Consider the following 6535-nt stretch of genomic DNA (forward strand, 5'->3'; position numbering starts at 1 on the left):
GGATTAGATTCGGTGATAATGATTTATCTCATTGATATATACTTTTTACAGTAAACAAGCACAAGCTTTTAGATAACACAACAAATGCCCATCAGATTTTAACCAGAGCCTTCTTAATTAATATGATTGACTAAAATGAGATTTTAGTTGGGGCTGGACAAATACAACCTCCAACCTCCAGAGGATGAGATGGGATATCAGTGTAATAACTGACAGATATATATACAGACTAAGGAATTTAGGATTTAGTAAATTCATTAATATGGCTCCTAATGTAGGAATATTTTCTATAACTGATCTGTTTCATTTTATCACAATGCATTATTTCTCATTTTTTTAAGAATGCTGTCACCGGCATGTTACTAATGATTGGGTGTTATTTGTGAAGCATAATTTTATGGAAGTATCTAAAACACTAATAAGAAAACCATCTGAAATTATCAGATTAGTTTAAAAAGTTAACCCATTTATACAAGAGATAATTTCTACCTACATTTTATATACATTTTTGAGATTCATTACAAATGTTTATAAGAAGTAATATATGTAAGTGGAATTAATTTTGTAACACATTAATCTGCCATGACAGAATGACAAGTAAATTTTTATGTAGGTTGTTACAGAGCATATATAATAAATATGTCAAGCAATGGAAATATCTGTTTCTTGGAAAATATAATGTCTGAAAAAAAGATCAGTAAAGAACAAATATGTAAGAAAAAAATCATATATTCTAGTCAGTAAAAGTGTTAAACTGCTCTCTAGCAGCTAATAAAATTAGGCACAAGTAACTATAGCAATTCTTTAGCAAGTGAAAATGCTTGCTTAACAGATATTTTGCTTTTCATGTAATGTATACTATAATAGACCTGAGTAATATACTACTTAGGTGAAAACTTTGTTTAGGCAGACAAAAATTGAGAGGGCATGATATATACTTTTTCATTTCTAACTTGTGTGTTAAAAAATATTTCAATCCCTATCCTTTATTTAATTGCAAAAGGCTCTCTTATTATGCCCCCCCCCAGACTCCTATTGTCTTAAAATGTAAATTATATAGAGATTAAGGATCTTTATTCAACAGTTTCAGTCACTAGACAAAAACATTTCACCAATAAAAAGTTCTTGTTCCCCCACCCCCAATTTAAGAATATACCCAATTAAATATCACTGAGAATGTTTTTGTCCAGTATCATTTTCTGTCAGAATACATACAATTTCACCATTCTTCATTTCACAAGAATTTATGTAATTTTCATGGTAGTATAATCATCTACATTCAAATTAGGAGGAGATAGCACAGTTGAATGATTTTTCATATGAGTTAAAAAAATGTAAAGAATGAATTTATCTACAAATATCAGAAGAGCATGTTATGTCAGCTTAAGTAGTATTCTATGAGCATGAACTTAAAATGCAAAGACATGTAAGAACCTCTCTCAGACAGATATATTTTGATTAGAGGACTGTCAATTCAGTATTAAATTATACTGTTATTCATAAAAGTAACTTTGTATGTGGGAGCATTTACATTCAAACTTCTGAGAGAAATGTAAGGGAAAAATATTGTATTTTAATGGGTGGACCCACAGGTTAATAGGTGGTGGTTCAGAGCAAGTGTGTGTGTGTGTGTGTGTGTGTGTGTGTGTGTGTGTGTGTGTGTGTGTGTATGTGTGTGTGTGTGTGTGTGTGTGTGTGTGTGTGTGTGTGTGTGTGTGTGTGTGTATGTATATATATATATATATATATATATATATATATATATATATATATATATATATGTGTGTGTGTGTGTGTATGGGTTACCCTTTTTTTCAAAACAGGTTTATTGTTTTAACATATAAGAGAAATATCATAACAATTTTATACAAGTAATTAAAAATAGGTATTATTATAATATTCAACAAAACAACTAAAGTATTTACAAAGACATCCACTACAATCAGATCAATTAATTAAACTAAAATACCATGCTATTAAAATTAAAATTTTTTAACAAATTTTGTAAATTATCCCATACAATATAATAAGATGTTTTTCTATTTGTTCTTGTCCTAATTGTGTTTATTTCCATATGGCACACTATATTCATAACATTTTTAAATTCATTGAACGAAGGAGGTGTATCTGAAATCCAATTTCTAGTTATTATTTTCCTAGCCACTGCTAGAATAGACCATAACAAGGGAAGCTTAACCTTTTTAACACTTTGAGGTACAGGTGTGTTGAATAATATAAGAGATTTAGAAATAATAAAATTATCTGTAAAAAGAGCCTGCAAAAATTCATTAATTGACTTCCAGTATTCTTTCAATTTTATACAGTCATAAAACATATGAGCCCAGTCAGCATTAATTTCTACATTACATCTCTTACATAAATTATCTTTATTATTTATTTTATTCATCATCAAAGGTGTATAAAAAGATCTATGTAAAAATTTCCATGTATAAAGTCTCCAGACAATGGAAGACGTAGTTCTATAAGCAGATTCCAATATATATTGTTTATCTCTTTGATTTGGTGGGTCCCCATTAATAGAAGTGAAATAATTGCAGTATGAATCTACACTGTAAAAAGTTTCTTGTCTGATAATTTTATGTATGTATGAAAGTTTACCTTTATCAGAAACTTTATGTTGTAAATATAATATCAAGTAATCAATCAGTGTTGGAATAGATTCTTTAACTGTTATAGACATTAGATCTATTTTATTAATGAGATGTTGTCTAAAGGTCTGAACCTCTAACCAGCAAGTTTCTCTTAGATCAAATTCTTGTTTTAAGAAATCTAGATTTTTAACTTTATTATCAGATATCAACTGATACCAGTACCTTAGATCATTATCTATAGCTAAATGAGTTCCTTCAGAAGTAGATGACAAAAGCATACCCTGAGTATACATTATAGGGAATACAATAAAATTCCATTCCCTATACTTAGGGTGCATGAATATAAAGTTACGATAACTAATAATAATATTTAATGGGTAACAAGCCATATGTTTAGGTGTAATAGGTGAAGTACAAAATTCCTTTAGTAACCATAACATGGAGTTATTTACAATCATATTTTTATGTGTTAAGGAGATTTTCATGAAGTGCATACTAATTAGCTCCCAATAATCTTTCCATTTTGTGACATATGACTGATCTATTAATAAAGTAATAACTTTTACAATAGAAGAGATAGTATATAAATTAAAGTCTGGAAAAGAAATACCCCTTGAGACCAGCTATTAGTATGTTTCTTTAATGCAATCCTAGGTCTATTAGGTGCCCATAGGAAATTTAACATTAGTGTATTCAGTTTCTTGATAATTATTTTTGTAGGTGGAAGTATTATTGATTGTATTAAGTATAAAATCTTGGGGAATATTATCATTTTAATAATTGTAAGTCTCTCCTCCATAGTAAAAACATATTATTCCAGGTATTAAAAAGATTTTGTATATTAAGAAAACAGGTATTATAATTATTATATATAATAGATTTAATATCTTTAGATAGTATTATACCTAAATAAGTTATCTGACCTGAATTGGGTACATATTTAGTAAAATCACTAATGAGAATATTTTTTCGTGTATATATAGGTAGTATTTTAGTTTTTTCTTCATTGAATATTAAACCAGAAATACTTTTAAAATTCATCATGTTATCAAATAGAGACTTCATAGAAGAATTAGATCCTGCTGATGTAATTAGAACATCATCTGCAAAAAGTTGAATTTTGGATGTTGTATTTTCATCTATTTCAAAACCCTCTATGTCAGTACTGTTTCTGATCAAATTAGCCCAAGGCTCCATTACTAAAGTGAATAATAGTGGAGAAAGTGGACATCCTTGTTTTGTACCTTTAAGAATGGGTATTTTTTGTGAAACATATGTTCCTACCTTAATATAAGCCAACGTTCCTTTGTATAAATGCTCAATTAGATTTACAAATGCATCTGAGAAGTTTGTGCACTTCATTAAGGTAAACAGATAGTCCCAACTTACTGAATCAAATGCTAAACTTATATCAAGACTAATAAGTGTTAAATCTTTCTTTTTCCTATTTGCAAAATCTATTAATGTTAAAGTTCTTCTTATATATTCAAAAGTATTTCTATTTACAATGAAGCCTGTCTGATCTATATCTATAATGCCGGGAATGATTGTCTTCAATCTATCAGCAAAGATACTCATAAACATTTTATAATCAACATTAAGTAATGAGATGGGCCGATATGAAGAACATCTAGTTGGATCTTTATTAGGTTTTAAAATTGGCGAAATAAATGTATATTGCCAAGATGGGGGGGGTTATTAACTCAGTTTGGGCCAAAATAAAAACCTTATGTATTAATGAATATGTACTTTTAGAAAGGATTTTATATATCTCTGGTATAATACCATGATTACCCAGTGCTTTGTTTGATTTAAGCTTATTTATTTGTGTAATAACTTCTGTATATGAAATACTCTTGTCCAATAGTTTAATCTGTTGTTTATTAAGCTTTTTATTCATGTTTGTGGTTATAAACTCCTTTATTTTATCTTTAGGTTCCATGTTAATGTTATTATGGTTAATTTTGTGAAAGTGATTTCTAAATTCATCTAGTATTTCTGGTATACTAGAAACATTCTTCTTTTTCCTTAGAGAAAAGATTTCTTTGATATGGTTTTGTTTATTCAACCTTTTTTTTATTTTTAAGTCTATGTAAGTATTTGGGGCTTATTGAATAAGACAAAAACTCGTATTTCTCTAAAGTTATTTTAACTTTATGAGTTACAATTTCTTTGTATTTCTCATTTAGTTTGTTTATTTCTTCAATATCTTTCTTGTCCATAATATTTTCTTTATTATTATGTTTATAAGAGTCTAATTTACTTTGAATATCTAACAATTCCTTATCCCAAGATTTCCTTTTATTATTATACCATCTGATACTTTGTCCATATAGATATGATTTTAAGGCATCCCAAACATAAACAATGGAGACTTCAGGAGTATTATTTATGTCTAAAAAATGTTTTACTTCTGAAAGTATATATTCTTTATAGTCTTTTAGTTGAGTTAAGTATGCTGGTATCCTTTTGATCTGAACATTATGAGTATTTTTATCATGAATTCAAAACAATTGAATTATGATCAGATATAGGACATGAAATGATTTTGGAATTGATTAAATCTGTTACCATCTGGTTAGAAATAAAGACCCTATCTATTTTTGAATAAGTTTTGTATCTGTTAGAAAAAAAAGTGTATGGTAATGATTTTTAATCTATCTGATTATTAATATCATTCAAATGATAAGAATTAGCAAAATCATTTAAATGTTTTGCATTAGATGTAATTCTTCTTTTCCCTATAGTGGTAGTATCACTTTCATGTAGTATACAATTAAAGTCACCAGCTAAAATAATATCTCCTATAGAGAATGATATGATCTTATCAAGATGATGTTTCACTGTATTAATACCAATTCCAGGTATCCAATATACATTAATTAAAGTGTAAGTCTTCCCATTAATTTGTATTGTAACCATACAAAACATTCCTTTGTCATCCTGATAAGACTTAATGGTTTTAGGAATGGGCATACTTTTATTCCATAAAATAGCCACTCCTCTTTTTCTGAGTGTGCTCTGAACTAACCAATACTGTATATTTGTTTGTGGCTAGTTTATCAATATCTTTTTCAAGAGATGGGTTTCTTGCAGGAAGACTAAGTTGGCCTTATGTAAATTAATGTATCTTATTAGACTTGCCCTTTTACATGGATTATTCAATCCATTAATGTTTAAAGAAATTCCTTTTAAAGATGTCATTTGGCATTTTTAAAACTTAAGAATCTTATGATCAAAATAACAAATAACAAGATAAGTAATGTTACATCTCCTCCTTTAGGTGTACCTTTAAATATAGCTGTATTTATTGAATCTCTTATGGGATTTCGTATAGGATTCAATTTTGTTTGTAGTGACAATGAATGTACAAAATATATTGTGGATGTCAAAACTATATACAAATAACAATGAACAAGTGAAAATAATGTAAGGATTAAACCTTGCAAACAAAAGAAAGGCAGAACACTGCTGTATAAATACTTTTAATCCACCAAAAGATTCACAGGTTAGCGCTTTCGGGATAAACCCTTCTTCAGACAATATAAAATCATTGCAAAACAGTTATATACATTGTAGCTAATTCAACAAAGTTTAAAAGGACCAATCAGATAAAAACATTTAGAAAACATTTAATAAAAAACACGCCTCTTTTGCAATGCCGGTTTTAAAGGGACCAGGTCATTTAAACCTGGTTCCCTATGTGCTTGTAATTCTATGATCCACCTTGCTTCTAAAAACTCTGTATTTGCTTTAACATCGCCTCCTCGTGTATTCATAGTCACATTGGCTATCACTCTAAATTTAAAAGAGTGTGTAGGGAAAGACTCAGCATGTTTATATAACGCATTATGTATGTCTTTATTCCTTATGGCACAAATGTGCTGTAATATCCTGACTTTAAACATTTTATTAGTCAAGCC

Source organism: Protopterus annectens, chromosome 2.part2 (assembly GCF_019279795.1).
Source record: "Protopterus annectens isolate FY-2018-M chromosome 2.part2, PAN1.0, whole genome shotgun sequence".
Lineage (NCBI taxonomy): Eukaryota > Metazoa > Chordata > Ceratodontiformes > Protopteridae > Protopterus > Protopterus annectens.